Genomic DNA, 22,959 nt, shown 5'->3' with positions numbered 1-22,959 from the left:
TAGGGACATGTGTACAGGAAAGTCCATGAGGAAGAAAGTAGAGATGTACCTAGAGATGGACGATTTATCTCATTAAAGGGATTGTACATAGTTTTTTTTTTACTATTTTCCCCTGGTTTTTATGGTCACAAGGTTTACCATTTAGATAGATTTTGACATATTGCATATTTTTTCAAAGCTGGATAAAAAGTTTTGGCTTTAAAGAGAATACAAACAGATACCTCTAGATAATTGCAGGCGTTGTATTCTTTGCATAAGTTATTTCTCTTTTCCTCCCCATTCTTCTGACAGTGGCCCTTTTTACTAAAGGCCAGTTACTATATCTCCCTTTACTTCCTGGAACTCTGGCACATCATCTCAGGGGAGGAAAATGCCTTTCCCTTAGATCTCATGAGATTACAGATGAGATTTTCCAGCAATGCTCTGCTGATGTAACCTTCCCAGGATGCAACCCTTGGGCACAAGTATATCATTTGTGCCAAAATGGACCAGGAAGTGAAAAAAAGAAATTGTAGGTAAAATAAAATTATCTTTGTTTAGCTAATGAATGTAAGATGATTTCATATCAGCATGCAGAGCCGTATGACGATGTGATTTTTAATTAAAGGGGTTAAAGGTCTAATTTAAGTATAATAATAATATTAATATTTGATATCAGTATAAAAATCTATATTTTGTATATATGCTGTACTCACAGGTTCTACATACCAACATTTTTCTATATTTTCACAAGATTCACTAATACCGCGACTGTAACTTAAGAGTAATTAAAACATTTGATGATGTGATTTGATGAAAGAGACTGATGTATCCTGTTTCGAAACAGCAAAGTCCCTTCCTCAGGCAAAACAAATAACATACATGCTGGAGTGCTTGTGACCTTTTTTTATTTTGGACTATCACATGACAGAACACGTGAGTGAATAGGCTCTTTAGTAGAATGGCATGCTCCTGTCTAATGGTAATAAAAAACAAAGTTTGTGTTGTAACACTTGATATGTTACAAGCAGTTAATTAGAAGTGCAATATAATTATTGTGGATTAATCATAAATGATACACAATGCAGTGAACTACGCTAATAAATTACATAAATAACATAAAACAATTCATAAATAAATAAAAACAATTGTCATAAATCATGAAGAATAATATTATTGTAAATATATACTAATTAAATCATGCATCACATAATCATCAACAAATTGTGTATAGTACTTGATGACATTGTATTCCTATATTATGATCAATTCAGACTGTTGGTTCTAGCCCAGGTCACAAATGACTGATACAATGATTAATTACTACAAGAGTTTATGTTAGTATCTACAAACAACTGAACTGTAAACTGAAGACTAATAAACTTATAGAACAAAACCTATAATATAATGTGTCAGTCAATCCATAAAGTTTAGTAGATTTCAGGTAATATATCAACTAATTGTTTTATAAATGGCACTGTCACCCCAATGGATGCTTTGCAGAATGAGAATTTGCACCCAATCTAAAATGCAACTATGACATGGAATGGAATGGATGTATAGAGATTGTTGTTTGCTGTATAACTGAATATTAATATTTATAAATGGTGACACCAGTGATTGTTGATTCAGGGAATATCTGATTGCCTTAGGAGATCAGGAAGGCATTGTTTTTCCCATGGGGTCATTGGTTCTGGTGACAACTGTTTAATAGGGGATTGCCACTTGAGATTGCTTCTCACTTTCTGTGGTGTTTCCAGGACGGGAGGTGATGGAAAATCACCACAGAAGGACATAGGCAACAATAACACATGGCATAGTTTTAAACCATTCCCCACTCTATTCAAAAATTAAAAACAGGGTTTTGGCTTGAAAGGAAAAGTCCAAGAAAAATAAAAATAAATGCATACTTCATTGTATTATTATTTTTGCATTAGAGCCAGTAAAGCATTGCAGCTGCGATCAGTGGATTGTGGGTTAATGCTCTGGCTCCTGTAGAACCTTCCACTTGTCCCTGTCTATACCAAGGTACGGACATTCAACAACAAGAATGGGAGGAAGGGTCAGTGGACTTCCATGGAGAACTATAAGTCTCTCTGTTGCGGTGGTAGTTTCTCCATTCATGAATCCTTTCAAAGGATCTGTGAAGAAATGATGCTGCTGTGTGATGTAGCCATGCAATGCCACAACAGATTTAAAAAATAGCAACAGCCTACTTGGAAAAGAACCCCGCAATTCAAGTATGTGGGGGTAGAGGAAAGGGGTGGGGGTAGCGATGTCACCATGTTTATTGTTACACCCTGACTATGGAAATAAATGGTAGAAAAGGTAAACTTAGCCATTAAATACACTTTAAAGTGGAACTTGTTGAACTGAAGTGAACCTTCTGTGATTTTTAGTCCTCAGCAGAGCCAAACTTTTAAGCAAAAAAGGCTGTAGCAAGGCTTGAGTTGCTGGTGACTAAGGCTGATTTACATGCAGACTGCCTTTCCATTTTCTTTTTGTCAGTAAGTCTCTAATTTGCTTCAGAGGAACAAATCAATAAGCTGGCAATGAAGAGGCTGTAATCTTAAAGTCAATTCAAATAGGCTGAAATTCAGCTCAATGGTAAATCTATGAAATATGTGACACCATTAGTTATTCAAACGGCCATTCTGTCTGTTGACAGGTGAAAAATGCAACCAGCATTGACAACAAAAGTTTTGTGGAAAGAAGCTATTCAGGAACCGCTCAAAATCGGCTACATGTTACCAGAAGAGTTAATAACTTTACATGAAGTGTTCTCACTGGGGGTGTTGTGTGCTGACACCGAAATAATAGCCTTGCATCACGTATCATTTAACATCTCTTATACAAGATGTATTGCTGGCCACTTTGTCTCAGAGAGACTACAGGAAAATTAGAAAGAGGATAAGGATTGGCAGCTACTGAACTCTATTTAGCGCAATGTTTTAGGCAGGCATCAAGTACTTGCCACTCCCTTGGCCATACTTCCATCACCGAGGACACATTTTCATGTCATCATAAAAGAAATAAAAGAAAATAAAAAGTAAGCAAAAATAAAATCTGTGTGCCAGGAGTACCTAAAGATAAAATCCTGGTGATATAAAATGAACAAATGAATGCACCGTTGTAATCATTAAAGTGATATAAAAATCAAAATATGTTTAAGCCATTTCAAATGTGTATTGAATCACTTATAATAGATGCTGCTCCTTGTTGTTCCAATGTTTTAGCTACTTGCAGAATCAGCTGTTCCCTTAAGCACTGGCCCTGATATCCTGTTTTAGAGTGCCTCCTTTCCCTTGCAGGGTCCTCTGGAGCCATCCTTTTTGCTACTAGTAAGCTGTGTGTGTGTCTCCACAAACACACAGGCACAGCAAGGTAAGCCATTCCTCTGCTACCTGCGCTCCACTCCTCCTTCCTCAGTTCTCCCTTCTTCAAGTTAGTAGATGGACAGTTGCTGGCTGCAGACAGCTTTGTCCCTTGTCGTTTTGTAGTCAACAGGAAGTTCAGGGGAGCTGAGCTGAGAGAATTGGAGCTGTTTGGAAACATGATGACTATAAGTGGGCAAAAATGTAAAAAAAAAAAAAAACTTTACTAGACTATGTTTATTGGTTTGATTGTCAGAATCCAGAACTGAACCGAGGACCTCTGCTGTACCTGGCAGTAGTTCTGCCTGCTGGGCGACCTGAAACCCTAGGTTCCTTGCCTGATCTTTGTGCAGTCCTCAGTTAAACCTAGTTTTTTGCTGAACTCTGAACTCCTTGCTCCTCCCCTGAACTTCCTATTTAAGCCATGCCTCTGCACTTCCTGTAGCCAGGTTATTGTGCTCCAGCCAATATCTTGCTTCTTACTCTTACTGCAATACAACATCCTCATACTGCTACTTGTGTACCGACCCTTGGCTACTGATTCACCAACGCTTATCGCCTTCCCCATCAAACCTGATACCTTTGTCTACTGACTTCAGCTTGATCACTGACTATGCTTCTTCCTGCTCTTATACTACTACCATCTGCTGGTGTACCGGACCCAGCCTGTTATACCAAGATACCATACCTATACCATTTGCTTGCTGTTTCATCTACTGGACTTTGAGCCTAATCCCAGATCATGACATTGATCTGGATTGATTATTGAAAAACAATTTGAGTGTGTGATACTACTTTAAAACATCCGTAAATGTTGTCTTTTATATACAAGCAGTATAGATGCCTGATTTTGACTTGGTATAAGACTCTTGCAATTCCCTATACAGCAGAGCTCAGACTAAGAGAATGAGCAGGGGCATAAGGAACCTTTCAGTTGTGCTGAAGTTCTCATGTGCTAACTAGGAACATGCTGGAAGTAGGAGAGAACAAAATAGTAGGGTTGCACAGATACCAAGTACAGTACTCGGTACAAGTATGAGTACATGTACCGATACTTTTGAGCTCCAAGACTACACTAGAGACAAATTCAAAAATTAGGAGGCAGCTCTCATTTGTAAGGAGCACACGGAGCTCCTGGGATTTGTACATCTCTGTTTTAATGTACGATTTTGTTTCTATAAATGTAAATAAAGGGATGCACAGATACCAGTTTTGCGAGTATGAGCAGTGGTACTTGCTGAGTACTTACAAGTACGACTACTGATACATTTTTGTTTATTGTCATGTGATAGCTTTTCTAAAACAATACAGACTAATGATTTCAGGACAGTGGTGGAGTGTCAGAGCTAGGTCCCAGCTGCAACCGCTGCAACCACTGCAACCGCTGCAACCCTGGTAGTTCTCATGAAAATGCCAGGTATCTGCACTGGTACTCGAAAAGTATCTGTGCAACCCTACAAAATAGCAAATGGGTGAGCTCATCAGTCTGCTGTGTTTCCTTTCACATTCCAGTTATAGTCTGGGTAAATAAACAGGCTCGCAAGGTTTAGTAAATTGCAACAGGGAAAACTCAGGTCTTCTGCCTTGTCAGATAGGGCTATTCAGTGTGGTCAATCTTAGCACGGAATGGACAGAAATAAGAATTCTTTGGAAGGTAAATCACCTCCCTTATATCTCTTTCATCTTTGAGTTTAGCTTTTTGCCAGAAGTTCAACTTTAACATATGCAGGTCAAATGTCCGGGCCCGCCTGAGAAGATTTTATAAGCGCCTCTGCAGCCTCTCACTCAGCGATGTCTCTCTGGATCCATATCTTGATATTACAAATGTTTTTTGGACATTTGTTTTCAATTTTTAATGCATATTAGCATTGTGATAATCACACCAAAATGATATCTGTGCTACTTTTGTGCTTACACAAATCATTTTAAGTACAAGAGATTCAAATTAAAGAAAACAGAATTGCCTATAGACTTTTAAGTGGAATTTACTGTATATAAATAGAACATGGAATTATCATTATACAAAAATGTTTCTCTAACTACCCGGAGTGTTTTAAATGAGTTTGGAAATATATGAAAGGCTATTTTCAGAAGACAATTGGTAAAACCGCTTCCTAAAGTGGAAGGATAAGTTGTTGTTCTGCTGTGGTGCTGTTTTTAAAGGTTTCTGGGAGAGACGTTCTGGGGATTCTGAGTCAGATCAGAAGGCTGTACTTATCTTTTTAACAGATTACAGTAAAGTAAATCCTGTGGGATAAAGCTTCCAATTTTCTTAAATTAAGTCCTGTAAAATACAGCCTTTTTAGAATGGGGAATTTCCATGCAAAAGAAAAAAAGCTGAGTTGAGTTTTGAAAAAGAAGGACATTTAAAGCAGATGGAACATTGGATATAAAGTGCATTGTGTTAGTTATGTGTTTAGATGAAGCAGCGAGATCTTGAGTAATGCTGAATTACATTTGACTTGCTTAGCAGGACATTACATGTATGCATAGGGAAATACAGCATTATACAGCATTGTGAAGAAAACATACAGAGATTTGCACTACAGCCAATTAGGTTCTCTGTCTCATTTTCAAATCTTACCTGAGCAAACTGAAGAGAGATGCTGATTGTTTGCCATAAGCAACTGCTCCAGATTCTCTCCAGTTTTGATAAATTCCCCCCACAGTATATACAGATAGAACTTGCTGTATATATAATAGATAAAACATGCATAAGCATAGAGACTAACATTGCACTACTGGGACATCTAGTGTTTAAATGACATAGTTACAGTATATGCTGGTGTATTTCCAACACACAGCAGTGCTGCGTCGTCAGTGTGATAAAAATCTCCAAAATGCCAGCACAATATTCATTATATAGAAGCTATGCATTAGTCACATAACAAAATAAGACTGTACTTCATCCTTACGCGATTTGGTCAATCCAAGCCTTAGTCATAGCTGAACACAAATACAGATAAATCAACTTCCTTTTAAATACCCTTCCTCTCTTAAAGACACAGAAGTAGACAGAGTAGACACTAGTAAAGGGCTATTTTTATGGGTAAAAGGGGCAGAGAGAGGGAGAGGGAGTGGGGGGAGAGAGGAAGGGGGAGAGACAGAGAGAGAGAGAGAGAGAGAGAGAGAGAGAGAGAGAGAGAGCTATGTTAGCAATTTATTCATGCAACCCTCTACAACTTCAGTAAACTTACACTCCCTTTTTTAAGGAAAAGGTGCCCACATGTCTGTTTAGTAGGACAATGTAGAAACATTCAGGCATGTTATCTTCTTCCATCTACTCAGCATGTTTGAGTGAGTAATTATCTAACCCTAAGCCAAAAAAAACAATTTCTTTTGTGTATGGTACAAGGTGCTGGTGAATCTGAGTTTAAGGCTTTTTGAGTTAAATTAGACTTGAGAGTCAAGTACATTTTAAAGGACCATAAAACAGGTTTTCCATATAATAGTATGCTAATTATGCTACCACTAAAGGAAACAAAATTCACAAATGTCAGTTTTGCCTCAACTGTACCTGGAGTTACCTGACTATTAAGGTCCTTCATCTTCAGAAGCCAGAACAGTCATCAGAAAACCTTTTGTCTAATGATGAACACGTAAGGCTGTTTGACTCCTGGCTTCCTCACCAACCATGTGCTAAGTTTTTGGAACAGAGGACCAGTTTTATATAACACTAAATACTTCTGCAAACTGCTTTAGTCGGAATAAAATATGTAGACCTTGCAGAGATTTTTCATTCTTAAAGTAATGGAATCCATTATCTTGATGAACATTTTTTTTAAAGTAAAACTTGTAGTAAAAGTGGATAAAGGATTTCTTGTATTGTCACACTTTCTCCTGGAAATAGAGGTGGAAAGTAAAGTTACACATTTGTTAATTCATGTATTGATTAGGTAAAGTAATACAGTAATGTCGAGGCTGCAATGACCATCATATCAATACAGATTTCATCCCAGTAATGATATTGAAATGTTAAAAGGTTCCATATCTTATTACCAAGATGACACAATATAAAATCCCTTTTCATCCCAAACCTCAACTTCATCAACCATTTTAGAAGCAGCAAGGGTAGGCATTTCTTTGTAGATGGATACTTTTCAGTGTTTTTGCTTGCTAGGGACATTGTTAAATAAGTCATAATTTATCTGCTTATACCTGCAGCAAAACCATGAGACTAATCCAGTCTCTAACATGCCGGGATCTATTGAATTTACTACATGAAGTGCAGAAAAGGTCAAGGTGGTCCTCTGCCTGTTATCTACCATAGATACTTCTATCACATTATTGTATACAGTAAATTGGAATTTCTATTACCTTCACTTACTTTTCATTTCTGTTATCTGCTGTTCTAGGCTCCATTAATTAAAAAAAATCAGCTTATTAAAAATGAACAGCTGAAGCACTACATAGCACGACTGAGGAATAACACATAAGATGCAAAAAGTGTTTATTCAGATAGCTAGAAATACAGTAGTTGGTCACATTCAACTGGACCTGTTTTCTTACACTGAAGATATTTTCCTACTATTCCAAGCAGGTTCTTCAGTTCTATTGAATGTTAGGAACATTCCTTAGTATTTGAAGCTACACAAGTAACACAGTTACTCTAATACAATAACTGTGGAATGTGTCAAGGACGATGTTCCATAATCCAATCCCATGAGACATTAAATTATTTGACAGGAACATGGGTTTGACCTGAATGCCAGCTGCTTGCAGTTTGAGAAAACAGCTAACTGCGGTCATATGGTATGGAAGGGCCAGTTATAATGGTTTTCTAATCAGCCAGCCCCCTCTCTATAAACATCAGTGTTCCCCCATAGATAATTTTCAATGAGGGATATTTATTGCTATACAGTACGGTGTGGTGGGCTACAAAGTGTTTAATTACACCCCCCCCCCTTTGGTTTATTCACTGTAATGTATTGTGCTGCAGTACTGTGAATTGCATTGTGGTGGGTTATATTATTGTGTATCAGCCTTTTTTTCACAGTGAATAGACCCATCAGTCTTTTGGGACTGTTAGGGTTTTAAATTTGATGCTCATGCTAAACAGCCATAGCACGTGGAAGAGGCTGTGGAATAGATTACCAAGCCTTTCTCCTCCTCCTTCCAGGCACAGAGAAGCACATTTTCATCACCAGTTGCAAATTTGCCCTGTTCTTCCTTCTCTTCTACAACTAATCCCACCATTGCCCCACAAACTGGCATGGAGAGGTTAGCTGCATTATTTCAGCATACCATAAAAAAACTGCACAGGAATTATTTTTATTTGATATTCAGGAAGATAGTACCAGGAGCAGGGGCAAGAATCAGTGACATGTTCTGTCTGGTGTTCCTGTTGAAGAACACACTGCATGGTATAATAGACCTGGCACTGGAGGCACAACAGAAGGAGGCAGAGTATAAATCACTGCTGTCTCAGGGCCTGCAGGATCCTTTCATCACTAACTCCAATCCTGTGAGGCAGCAGCTAGCAGGAAGAGCACTAGGATGAGGATGGTTGGGATGGTGGCAGTGAGGAAGAGGTAGACAAAGGGCAGGCTTCCAGGGGTATGTTGTATCCCTACCAAACCCTGAGAGTACATGGGTGGGGTTAGAACACTTAGGATGCCACTGTCCTCAGCTACACTAAAGACTCAGGTTCCTCTACCATTACTGATTGACCATCCTGTTGGATCCTCAATATAAGGGAAAAGGTCTCATCCTGCCATTTCCAGAGGGACAGAAAATGCTCCACTTGGAAGAGGTATGGTGGAAAATCCTCTTGGCTGCCTTTCCATGAGACATTTGAGATTAGTTTTTTTTAAATTTAAATTCGGAAAGATTTTGTCATATTCAGACATTCACATGCATCCGAATTTCTAAATGAAAAAATAACGAATCCGAATTTTTGATTTTGGGTGCACCCAATTTTTTTTCTAAAAGTCATTCTGAATGAATTTATGTGTTAAACTTTAAAAAAACGAAACAGCTTGGAGTCCCTTGCCCAATTCATACTAGACACTTCAGGTCTGGCAGGAATTTTAGGGGGGCCCAACGCCAATAAAAACCACCAACCAAAAAAATGTCCATTGATGTAATCCAAACATCAATCATGTCATCCAGCAATGTAGATCCACATCAGTCATGATGGATGATGGCCGCCGACTTGCAGAAAGAAAAAATATCCGGCACCCACCGACAAGACCTAACCCGATTAACTCAGACTGTAAAATGACAGCTCTGACCTGAATGGCAACAAAGGGGCGGAGCAAGTTATGATGTCACTTGACTTTCTCCGCCCCTTTGTGGTCATTAGGGAGCAGAGCTGTCATTTTGTGGTGAGAGTTTGTCTGGATCAGTCGTGTTGGTGGGTGTGGGGTACTATTTATTTCTGCAAGTTGTCAGCCGTCATCCATGTGATTGACATGGATCTAAATCGCAGGGCGAGGTGATTGACCTTGGGATTACATTGATAGACTTTTTTAGGTATCCTTGTCAAAAACCTGTGCTTTTTTTTTTTTAATTAAGGACTTTTATTTTACATTACTGTATTTGGTGAATAAGTAGCCATTTACTCATTCACAAGGGGGGGTGGCATCTGGATAATTCAGATAAGATTCAGATAAGCCCCCCCCCTGCCGGCAAACCCCCACAACCACTAGGCCAGGGTTGTGGGGAAGAGGCCCTTGTCCACATTGACATTGGTACAAGGTGCTTTGCCAGGGGGTCCTAAAGGGTCTGGGATTAATTGGGGGGCACACTTTTTCTATTGTTTCTATGGACTGTCAAAAGTTAAAAAGAAAAATTATTTTTTTTTCTCTAATGTCACTTTGCTTCAATGAAAATGTGTTTGTAAATATCATTTAACTCATACGAAATTAACGAAAATTTCAGATTCGTTTGAATCCGAATCCCGAAACAAATTGACTTTCAGACCCAAATCCCGAAAAATGAAATAACTATATATCCAAAACCAAACAAAAAGAACCGAACCACATTTTTTGGCGGCTTACATGTCTACTTTCAAGAGAGTGGCAGGATCCCCTGTTATGGCCAACATGCCTCACCCTGCGCAAATATTTTCCAGCTCATGGAACAACAATCTAAGGTCAGCAGACTGAGAGTGATCATTACTGGGGTTAGTTAACTTCACAGTCAACCTTATCACACACAAACAATAGCTGCCACCACATTTTCTAATGAAGACACACACTGTACCCAGAAAATACTGTGACAATTCTGACTTTTATCAAGACCTGTGACACTTCCTGTCACTTCGGACAGGAATATAACAGGTTTTAATACCGTGTTTTCCCAAAAATAAGGCACTGTCTTGTGTTTTTTTTGGTTAAAAAAAAAACACACTAGGTCTTATTTTCGGGGTAAGTCTTATCTTTTGTTAATGTACAACAATCCACACTTATTCATGTACAAAAATATGATGATCAGGGCAATCAGGGGTGCCATACCTTTCCAAGAGCAATTTTGTAACCAATTGTTGGCCAGAATGAGCAAAGCGCACTTTCACTATGATTCCTCACAGGCGGGAGTGCATTTGGTATCACTCAGCCTGTGACAGGATCCGGCACTGTAGAGGAGGTATCTGCTTATGCGGCTCTGCTTCCTCCGGTGCCGCCTCACTTCCTCTAGTGCTGGCTTCGTTGGTACCGATGATTCTCTCCCACAGCTCTTCAAGTTCCCCCTTATGCCACCACAGGCCCTGGGAATGGTCACAGCTAGGCCTTGTTTTCGGGGTAGGTCTTATATTTTAGCATTTCCCAAAAATAGTACTAGGTCTTATTTTCGGTGTAGGTCTTATTTTTGGGGAAACAGGGTATATGGTAGCATTTTTTACAGAGGCATGGATTCTTTAAATTCTCCAAACTGAGGGTGACCTAGACTTTTGGTTGTCCAGGCTACACTACTAGCCGGAGCTTACCCAGTATGCAATTTACTTGCTGGTCTGTTCAGTAGCCAGCATGCTGTCAGAGAGGGCATTTAGTGCAGCAGCTGGTTTTGTGACAGAGAGATGAGTCTCCCTATCCCCTGGCACAGTAAGCTGGCTCCCATTTGTAAAAAAGAGTCAGTCCTGGATCAGCAATGAGTACCAAGCCCCTGCAGCTAATGCCAAAGAATACATTGAATGGAATCTGGTCATAAAAATATTATTATACCATATTGCATTACCATCTCCTGCCACGGCTGATGGCATACCACCATATATTTCAATTTGCAATAGCCAATAGTAAACTAGCATTGTACCCGCCCTCTGCTGATGGACCTGATGGAGAACTGCAGCAGAGGGTTTACGGGCTATAGTGAATAGCACGTACAGCACCCCTTCAGTTCTACTGAACCTAAGGGGTCCTGGGGCCGAAGCTAGCCGAAGGATCGGCCAAAGCTACGGCTAGATCCTTCGGCAGCTTCGTGAATAGACCCCATAGTTACCTGGACTGTTTCTGAGATCAGCCTCCTGTTATCCCCTTTAGGTATCAGACTGGAAATGTGAGGTGCAACACTAAGAGCTAATTAGATATTGCTGAATGCAGTCTTTCTTTCAAAAGCATCCCTGCCCGTATTCTCTTTATCCTGCACATGCTTGCCGTGGCCCCATTCATTCCTAGTGGAGCTATATTCATAGTGACCTCCAGTGGTACTGGGGAGTGCAGCCATCCCAGTAGGAATGCATGGGGCTAGAACACATGTGCGGGATGAAAAAGACCTGGTGGGGCATTTTTGGAAGAAAGACCGTGCAGCTCTGCGTAGGATTGTACAGGAAAGATCTCTGGAATAGGGACAGGGGTAAGTATAATACAGTTTAATAGTAAAAGTTTAATACAGTCCAATATATGTGCACTTAGGATCAGGGGGTATGGTGGCGTGCCGTAAAGGACAACTTGTACAAAAGGTATAGTTGTCCTTTAACAGATATTTACAGATATTATGTAGCAAATATATAGGTCAGGGGGCCAGACCATTATAAATAGGGAAGCAGGTTGTTTTATTAAATGCATTTAGCTATGTGCACAGCTGAATGAATTCTAAGTCATGATCTATTTGATTTTCTATTAAATTTTTTTCTTTTATTTTAGTCTATTTCACAAGCCAGATCCAGGCACATGCTTCCTTCCCTACGTAGATGCAACCACAAGAGGTCTGCAGTGGCTTTTGAATAAATAAGCATCAGTAAGGTGATCTAATTTGCAAAAGAATGGATGTATTGTCTGTCATAGAGGGTTTCTTAGGATGGAAGTCAATAAAGACTCCATATAAAGCGTTGTTCTAATTTCCGCTGACACAGGTCTGAATGTCAAAGGCCAGCATCTAGGAAGCGATGGGTTTTAGAAACCCTTCACAATGCTACATCCAATAAAGCACTACATGAGTAGAACAAGATTTGCTGCTACATCAGACAGGCTCAGGCTCAGGATGATGTTTCCTGGATTTAAAAGAAGCTGGGATCAGTAGAATGTAATGCGCATTGTGCAGAAATACAGCAAAAGGACGATGCTGCTTTTTATTCCTATTCCTATTTTATATAATACTAGGCTGCATGAAAAAACAATTACTGAACTTACATTATGCATGTACTGTAAGTCAGTAATGTAAACCTATTTGCATGGGTTAAGTACAGTTCCACTTGTTCAGGCACCCAGCAAACATTGTGGGAGGAAGGATGAAAGCTGCATACTATCCACAAATGAAAGAAGCATCTCTTGATGCCAAACAACTGCACGAAGTGGTGAAGAAGTAAAGAAAAGGTGTTGGGGTGAAAGCATTTAGGTGAACCCATTTGTTTGCGCATTAAGTATTTCCTATGACTGAGCCAAACCATTTCCTGCACCATCAATTCAATTCAACCATCCTTGGCAAGTTTAATAGTCATGCTTAGTGCTTTTTATATCAGAATTTCTGTGGATGTGAGAGGTAGCAAGGAAGGTGTCTCAGCATCACCAGCAGATGTTTTAGGATCACTTAATAACAGACAAATAGGAGTTGGATGAATTGGTGTACTACAGCAATATATGTTTGAATTACTCAGCAGATAGACTTACTTAAGATCGGTCATTCACTCGGCTGCCCTCGGCAGCTTGGTGAATAGACCCCTATGTCTATTCAGATACTTGTATCAGATAAAACTTATTCTCTATAAAACATAAATCTGACATACTGCAAACTGAATAGTATTTAGTAATACTATATATAGTATTTCACTGCTCTGCTTCTCTCATGGAAGCTTTCAAAAAGGGCAGTAAAAAAAAATGGTTCGATGGCTTGGTACCAGACAAGAGATGTGAGTCAATTACCATGGGTGAAGCCCATGGCCATGAATGTAATATAAATTACTATAATGTTTGTTCATGTAGTTAAAAACTGACTTAAAGCTGAAATCCTTACATTTTTAAAATTAAAGTGACACTAAACTCAGGAGTTAAATCTTAAAAATTACTAAATAACAGACAAATAGGGGTGGGAGGAATTGGTATCTGGTTGAAAAACTCAGCAGATAGGTTATGTCTATTCAGATTCTTGTTTCAGATAAAACGTATTCTCTATAAAACATAAAACTGCCATACTGCAAACTGAATAGTATTTAGTTGTACTATATATAGGGGTCTATTCACGAAGCTGCCGGAGGATCTAGCCGTAGCTTCGGCTGATCCTTCCGCTAGCTTCGGCCCCAGGACCCCTTCGGTTCAGTAGAACCGAAGGGCTGCTGTACGTGCTATTCACGATAGCCCGTACAGCTCCTGAAGTGGGCCGAGCGGCTCAGTCGAGCCGAAGGCATATGCTTTGGCTCGACTGAGCCGAGGTGAAAGCCGAAGCTGGCCGACTTCTGACAGCTGGGCGGAGCCAGCCGTGATCTTACGGCTGTCTCCGGCCACTTGCAGAGAGATCAGCGTCAATCAGCAGAGGGGACCTGCAGTTCTCTATCAGGTCCCCTCTAGTGATTGACAGCAGCAGAGGGCGGGTGCAATAGCTAGTTTGCTATTGGCTATTGCAAATTGAAATAGCCAATAGGAATCTAGCAATGCATTCCTAGGGCACATTTTTTTTTGACGGCAGCAGAACTGCCCACCAATAGAAAACAGTTGGGAGGAGCTAGCTGTCACTGCTCGTTTTCTATTGTTTTTATTCTACTTTCACGTCTTCGCAAACTCTGGGTGGGAGATGTAGTGGGATCCCCTTCGGACGGTCGCAAGGCAGGGGTGGTGATCATTTTCCATAAGAGGCTTCAATACTTAATTTCGGCCATAGAGAGGGACAAGTAGGGCAGACTTCTTACGCTAACCCTGGCCATGGGGTCATATACCTTGGCTATAAGTAATGTATACTTCCAAAATTCGCCGTCTGGAGCTGACTTCCAACATCTGAAAAATTGGCTCTCAAAAACAACTACACCTCTGCACCTAATAGGGGCGATTTCAATGCCACGGTGTCGCTGGTGGAAGACAGGAGTTGGATTGCAGGTCCCATGCCCAAGACCAGACGACATGAGCTCACTCGACAATCTATGCTGGCCACTATGCTCGAGGCTCTCAATTTACAAGATATTTGGCGACTGGCACACCCCCTGGACAATGAGTTTACTCACATGTCCCTAGTACACGATAGCATGGCGCGCCTAGACTATTTTTTTTGCTCATCGGACCTATTGCCCCGAGCCACTGAATCAGAAATACATGACATAGTAATCTCGGATCATGCACCCATCTCGCTCACGATTCACGCTGCCCCGCGAGTTACTAATGCACACATGTGGCGTTTTCCCTCTTATCTAAGCTCACAGGACGACTTTCGCCAATTCCTGATTTCCTCATGGAGAGATTACTCGTCCTATAACAACCAACATGTATCCCAGCCAACCCTATTCTGGGAAACAGCAAAGGCTTACATGAGGGGGAAAATAATGGCCTATGTAGCAGCTTACAAAAAGCGCACTATGCAAGGTTACATGACAGCGAGTATAGCGCTGCGCGAAGCGAGACGGGAGCTAGTATCGGATGCCTCTGCCCAAAACCGTACGGCATGGACAAATGCCAAGACGCAATTCGATTTGTGGGCACACAGACAGGAGGAGCAATCCAGCTCCTCCCACTACGCACTTCAGCTCCAGAAGTACGGAAATAAAGCGGGCAAACTTTTAGCCAGACTAGCGAAAGGCCGCTTTCGTCCCACTCACATCCCCAGCCTCCAACAGCCGACAGGTTATACAAAGAATTTGCAAGGAACTGGACATGTGGAGGGACCTTCCCTTATCGCTCTTCGGGAGAATTCACCTAATTAAAATGATGAGTTTTGCAAGGTTGCTATACCCACTGCAAACTTTCCCCTTACTGTTAAGGACTACCGATATCTCTTGCCTAAACAAAGCCATGTCGACGTTCATTTGGCAAGCGAAACGGCCGAGAATTTCGTTTAAGAAACTCTGGCTCCCGAAGGGCGAGGGGGGAACCAACCTCCCGAATATCAAATTGTACAATATGGCTTGTTTACTCCGTCATGCCCTAGACTGGTTATCTGAGAGTGAAATGTATTCGAATACCAAATTGGAGACGGAGTTAATCAACCCATGGGATCTTAGGGCGGCGCTCCACTGCAAACTCTCCTCCTTACCCCAGCGCATTCAACATATCTCCCTGATTAGGGACACAATTACTGTTTGGCGAGAGGTCAGGAAATCTCTTAAACTCCCTTTATGTATGTCCGCACATTGTCCCATCATGGGGCACCCCTCATTTGCTCAAGGCTTGGATTACTCAGCTTTCCACAAATGGAAGGAAAAGGGCCTCAATTACTGGAAACAGTTATTTGACCCTCAAACTTTCGCCCCTTACTCTCTCAAAGACCTGATACAACAATATCGTATCCCCCCCCAGGACTTTTTACACTACCTACAGCTAAAGACTGCATGGCGCAGCCTCGGGGGAACGCCGAGATCTCTTTTCTCATCGTCATTTCTGGACGTACTTGTATCGAACAAAACATATTCTATCTCGGAACTGTACCCAACACTACAAACACTATGTATACCTCCCCTCTCAGGGTCAAGTGTGAAAGGATGGTCTAGAGACTTCAATGACCCAGAATTATTACCTAAAATCCTTGAGGGATATACAAAGACGAGATCACTAATAACTAATGAAGTTTGGAGGGAGACCCAATTTAAGATCATACATTGAGCCTACGTACCCTACTTCATTCCAGCAACGACGACTTCCTCACCGAGCCCACCAATATCAATCTGTCCTAAATGCGGACTCCAACGCCCGACCTTACACCATTGCTTCTGGGGGTGTCCAGAGATTTCGAACTTTTGGAACCAAGTGCTTGCATATATCAATACAATTGTTTCATGGAAGCCTGACCTGGAATACTCACTGTGTCTCGTTGGTTACCTGGACCTTTCTGCCAACCATCGAGGCCAGACCAAATACAAAGGAATGGACTGGGTGCACATATGTCTCCTGGTGGCTAGGAGATGTCTCACGAGACACTGGAACGCCCCATCAGCCCCCAAGATACAGGAAATCATCAAGGACTTGACGGTGTTAATGGCCAAGGAAAGACTAGAGGCCGAAATGCACAAGGATAAACAGGCCTCATCCTTCTTCAAAAGATGGAAACATTTCATTGTGAAAACCTTAACGGTTTTGGAAATAAACCACCTGGTTGAGCCCTTTAGATATACTAAATGGTATTTAGAGGCAGAGGTGTCAAATGCTCTGGGGAGTTTGCGACTGGTGCAGGATTAACTTACCTCATACCAGCAAGATACTCGGTCTATCTCTAGCTCCTAATAGAGTCAGTAAATCCACAATGTTTGTGCCTGATATGCAGTTGTTTGACAGGGGAGCGGAAAGCACAGGTACCCCGACGCATCTTACATGTATGATGTATAATAGATACAGATATGCACCTTTCTGTAACCTGCAGATAGTATGTTTGTTTTATTTTATTTTGTAGTTTTATATGGAAAAAAATCAAATAAAAATTGTTTGAAAAAAAAAAATGCAATCAAATACCTTAACTATTAACAAAATGTATCTTATGTGTCTGCAACTCAGCTGTTGATCCTAAATCATCTCTGAATTGGTGCTGACACTGTTCCTCCTTCTGGAGGGTGGCTACTTTTGTTCCTCATGGTCCCTGTGTGTGTGTTCTAGAGTTGCCACCTCCCCAAGCTCGATCCCGTGATGGACTACAATCTCAAGTTTAGTTTACTAATTTGTATTGAGATTGTAGTCCATCATGGGAGTGAGCCTGTAGCCACCCTCCAAAAGGAAGCGGACAGTGTCAGTATGAATTCGGAGATGATTTGAGAATTTACAGCCGAGTGATACACAAATAAGATACATTTTTGTTAGTAGGTTAGGCACTTTAATGCATTTTTAACATTTAACTTATGAATTTAGTGTCACTTTAACTTTGCTATGAATTGTCTCCTTTTTTCAGGTGTAAAATTGCTTCACGGAGTTCTATAACTATAACAGAAGCGGTACATATATAAAAAACAGGAAATGTTACAGATTGTGACATTTTGGGAACTTTAACTGAAGTATACAACTGGGCCAGATAGAAAAACAAACTTTGTTCCACAGGAAAGACGTGTGTATAAAAATACCCAGCTATAGTGCTGATACAATAGTCACATTTCCTTATTGATATTTAAGATGCTATACCAGAAAATTGGACCTTGTATCCTGCAATAAAAAGCTAGAAAAGAGCACACAGCTATCCACATATTTCACTAACACTCCTTCCCCTACTTCACATAGCAGATCAAAGCAAAACGGAATTGTTAAAGGGGAATTCCAGCTAACACTATGTCATTTTCATAGCTACATAGTTAGTCAGGTTAAATGTGGAGCGGGGAAGCCGGCGATCATTTAGTACAAGTGATCCCGGTGATGCCGTCGAGATCACTTGTAATAAGATAAAGAAGCCTTGTTGCACTCCTTACCGGAAAGCCCCGTATTCGGGGAAGAGTGCATGGAATGACTGTAGGATGGTGCCGCAAGTTGCAAATAGTATAAGAGCAATGTCACCAGCACACCAAATTCCTTAAAGGAGAACTATGAGGTGAGTGCTTTTCACTCACCTCAAAGTTCTAGCCGACCTGTGACAATGTGACTGTCACAGGTCGGCTCAGTAGATCGGGAAGTGAGCGAACACATACTGGCGTTCGCTCACTTCTCGATCCTGTCACAGCTCTCTGCCGTGACAGGGGAGTGGCTGGATTCCCCCCTCCTGCTCCGATCCTCCAACGCTGACTGGCGGAACGGACGGGGGAGGGGGCGGGTACAGCTGGCTCTGCCTCTAGATTGGCAGAGCCAGCTGTCACTCACGCAGCTAGACATAATTGTTGGGATCCGCTTCAGCTGCGGCGTCTCAGTATAACGCAAGCTGACGCTCGCGCTATCCTGAGCTTAGGGTGACGGGAGGACGCTAGTTTGTGTCCTCCCATTACCCTAAGGAGAACTATGGGGAAAAGCCCTAACCCCATAGTTCTCCTTTAAAGGATCATCAAACATGGATTTATTGAAAACTCATGTAAAAAACACAAGCGCTTTCGGGGCCACGCAAGGGTCCCTTCATCAGGCATAGCAATGACACAGTTGCGAAAACAGTGAGATTATAAATAGACAAACAAAAGTGCAGAAACACCCTAAAACACTTCCCTTGTCATCGTTATGACATCACAAAAACCACCAAACAGCTGTAAACATGTCAAAAAGCATAGAAAAGAAAGGCTTTAAATAGTAATTTTAGATGGGAAATATTCAACCATTGCTGATCCATAATAATGGTGTGGATATGCCCAAATCAATCAAAGAAACAGTGTAAAGAACAAAATGATCATGATCAGGTAAAACGTGACCACACTCACCATCACGTTGTGCAGGCAGATGTCTGGTTGCTGTGGTTACCAATACTTTATGACTTATCTCTGCCATTACCTGCCCCACAAGTAAGTTGATTTATATTGTAAAATTGATATTTGGGCAATATCCACTTTTTAGAATTTGTAGAAGATGTATTTAATATGACAGGATTTAGTAACATCAACAACCAATCAGTCCTTAGCTTACAGGAAAAGATGAACATTGTGCTGAAATGCAGCAACAGGACGATGCTGCTTTTTATTGCTATTCCTATTTTATATAATACTAGGCAACATGAAAAAACAATTACTTAGCTTTAAGATTAAGATTAGCTTTTTTTAGATTATACAAATTTTTTTTTAATCGATTAATCGATTAATTTCGATGAATTATAACACACATACAGAATTCTTCTCTAAGCAACGATGGTAATGGGGACAGGGCCACACAAAGAAATTTAAAAAAAGGTAAATTAAAAAAAATTTACACGTTCAGGTTTTATTGAAAGAGGAGGGTTACAAAAATGGAAAGGTGAATGTCCCCTGGTTATTAAATAATCCACTCCATTATTTTGTCATTTGAAGGAGTCCGGTGACGTCGATGTCCGTGACGTCACCGGATCTCTGACAGAACTCCCGGAAGACCCGGAAGCCGGCGGAGAGGTGAGTACCGATCAAAAAAATTTTAGTCGATCAAAAAAATTAACGATTAATCGAGGAATTCATCGTTAATTTCCGCAGCCCTATTGAATAGCAACAGAATTCTTTAGTTTCAGCATTGTCCCTTTACCTACTGGACCTACTAGGATCACCATCAAATGTAGCCATTTCTGCTAAAGGATTTTTAAACATTTTTGTAAATGTTTTTTTTTGTTTGTTTTTTTATTGGAGATATTTACAACTTATGTTAAATCATACCAAACAGTATACTGTATCTTCAAATTATTAATCCTTTGCTTTGAGATTAATAATTTCTCACTGATTTGTACAAAAATGTACCTTCTTGTTTCAAGGTTTTCTACTGACTAACTTCCCTCTCGTGTTCCTGTGTCTGTGAGTGGGGCTGGCGTGAATATAGAAAGGTGTGGTGCTAGAACCATGGATCATATTGCTCTATTTAGATTCAGGGTTATTTAGAAGATAAACACTCCTTAACAAGATCAATTTTGCCATCATGGCAGCCAGGTGCAAAACATTAGTGCCAATATGAAAATAAGCTTCACTAAGCAGCCCCCCACTCCCCTTTTCCCTAAGTCATCTTAAGCACAAAAGTTTCATGTTTGACTGGAGTTTACCTTTTAACTTTGATTATTTTCAAGTAACTAAACATTGCCAAGCTAAATAATAGGAACAGCTAGTAATATTCACAAATATCAGAGATATAATCTTCATAACAGTCAACTTTGTTTTACTTACTAATAACAGCAGATGGAATCTGACTGGCCAAATAGTGCATGCTCTAAGAATAATTAGGGAAAGGTCATTGTATAGTAATATAATTGACAACTCATGAAAACATTATTCTAAGCTCACTTGTCAAGTTAAAACTGATGTAGAAAAGCAGTGCCAGTAAATTGGGTGTTGGTAATGTCTATCCTATTTCATTCACTAGCAATTAATTATTATAGACTACGAAAGTAACCTGTCAGAATGTCTTTATTTTCCACAGTTGCAACTCCTGTCCAGTACTGGTGGCTGTCCATAACAAATGTGCTACAAGTATATATTGGTACATTACTGTTAATGATAAGAGAATGGCACTATGGATGAGCTAAGGTTCAGTCCGAACTTAAGCTCCTCTATACCTGAAAGCTACATGGGGCCACCCACCTAATCAGCTGCTGGCAGCTACATGTTCCCAATCATTGTTGTCACAGCATAATGCCCCCTTGCTTATGTAGAACTGCAGGTGGGGAATACCACAACCACAGCTGATTGAGCGGTAGCAGAAGAAGCTTCATTTTCTGCTTGGAGGAGCTCCTTCCGTGTTTGAAGGTGCTCAGTTTTGGACCGGGTTCAGTCCTGACTTGAGTTCATCCCTAATTAGGCACTGGTAGTTTTCACGCATATTGTATAACAAAACCTGCAGTTTGTGTGTATATATATATATAATAGACATTTAAATGCAGTGTATATATCTGTTATAAGTGATTGTAGTGCAAAAACACTGTATGCATGTAAAAACAAATATGTTTTCACCCGTATATAGTAAAGTGTACACAAGTGTAAAAATACCTTTACTGAAAGTCTCTTATACAATCGTGATCTTCATTTCATTTCACTCCAAACGACATGCTCAACTTTCTCCCAGATCTCTCTCCCTTTTGTGTAACAAATTGGAAACACACTCACCAGTTTTATTACTTTCCCATCACAGAAAGGTAAAAAAAGCTCAATCAAGAATCCCTTTCGCCACAATTCTTCCTTTACATTATAACCAACTAATAACATTTTACCACTTCTCCTCCTCTTCTCACTAGGCAGATACGATCTCATAAGGTAGCTCCCAATAAATTGTGTAAAACTTTATATAGTGTAAATCAGTTTGCTAAAATGACAAAAAACATATACAATATAGAAAGTGCATATACCTCTTCTCTGGTCTTCCACTCCTACACCCCAACCCCCCCGCGTCTTACTTCTTCATTTTTTTTCTACACATCTATAATTGATCTACAGTCCACTGACATCTCACTGACATCTCATTAACAACCTCCTGCCTCCTATGTTAATGTTGTATGTTAAAGTGTTGCCCCTTGCAAGGGCAACAATGGTTATTATGCTTTACCCCTGAAAATTCAAATTTGAAAGAGAAAGTGTACATGTAACTTTAACAATTACTTGAATAAAGAAGATCCACTGACTACTTATGGCTTGAGCTGACACATTTTGTCAAATTCTTGACATTTTTAGCAGCAGAGCCATAACTACACCATACATTATTTTCTCCTCTTGTTCAAACTCCTCTCTCCAGTGTGTTGTATCTTCCAATCAGATTCCAAAATTTGAATGGCCAATATTATCACATTTCAGACATACCTCATCAGACATCATCCTCCTACATATTTTATAATATAAAACCTCTTCTTATAGTATACCTCTTTGCACATACCTCCTGGCACAGTGAGCAATGCCCTACCCTTAGACCCCTTACACCAATTTTTCCTGTAACACTAACATGAACCGTCTCTCAAAGCAACTCTGTCACTATTATTAAATGTTAAAATCAGTGTCGCCTGCAAACAAAAAAGAATACTCACCAACCCTGCTGTCCAGGACTCTGAACAGCTCTCAGTTGAAGAAAGATTAAATATTTTCAACACCGAGCACACTTCTGGGTGTGTCAAATGCCTGGCCCCCTGCTGCACTCTGTGGTTTCTTTAGTCGGCCTCTGTACCGTGTAATAATGTACAGGCTGGCAGAGGAAACCACAGAGCACACAATGGGAAGCCAACACCTAATACTCTTGTTGGACATGTCGAATCAAAAAGCATGGATCTCTATCTTCCACCACAAGCGGGTCTATTCACTAAGCTGCCGTAGGCAGCCGAGTGAAAGACCGATCTGAAGTGAAGTGAGCCAAACACTGTTCGGCTATTCACTTCAGGCTGGTACGGCTGATTTCAGCCGTACATCGGCTGAAATCAACCGTACATCGGCTTACTTCGCGTGGCTTCTGGTCGGCCGAACATGCTCAGCATGTTCGGCCGATCCGAAGTGCAGAAGGAGTTC

The sequence above is a fragment of the Nanorana parkeri genome, unplaced genomic scaffold (assembly GCF_000935625.1).
Source record: "Nanorana parkeri isolate BGI_ZX_2015 unplaced genomic scaffold, ASM93562v1 scaffold3, whole genome shotgun sequence".
In the NCBI taxonomy this organism is placed as follows: Eukaryota; Metazoa; Chordata; class Amphibia; order Anura; family Dicroglossidae; genus Nanorana; species Nanorana parkeri.
The sequence above is the reverse complement of the archived record's forward strand: the minus strand, read 5'-3'. Positions refer to the sequence as shown.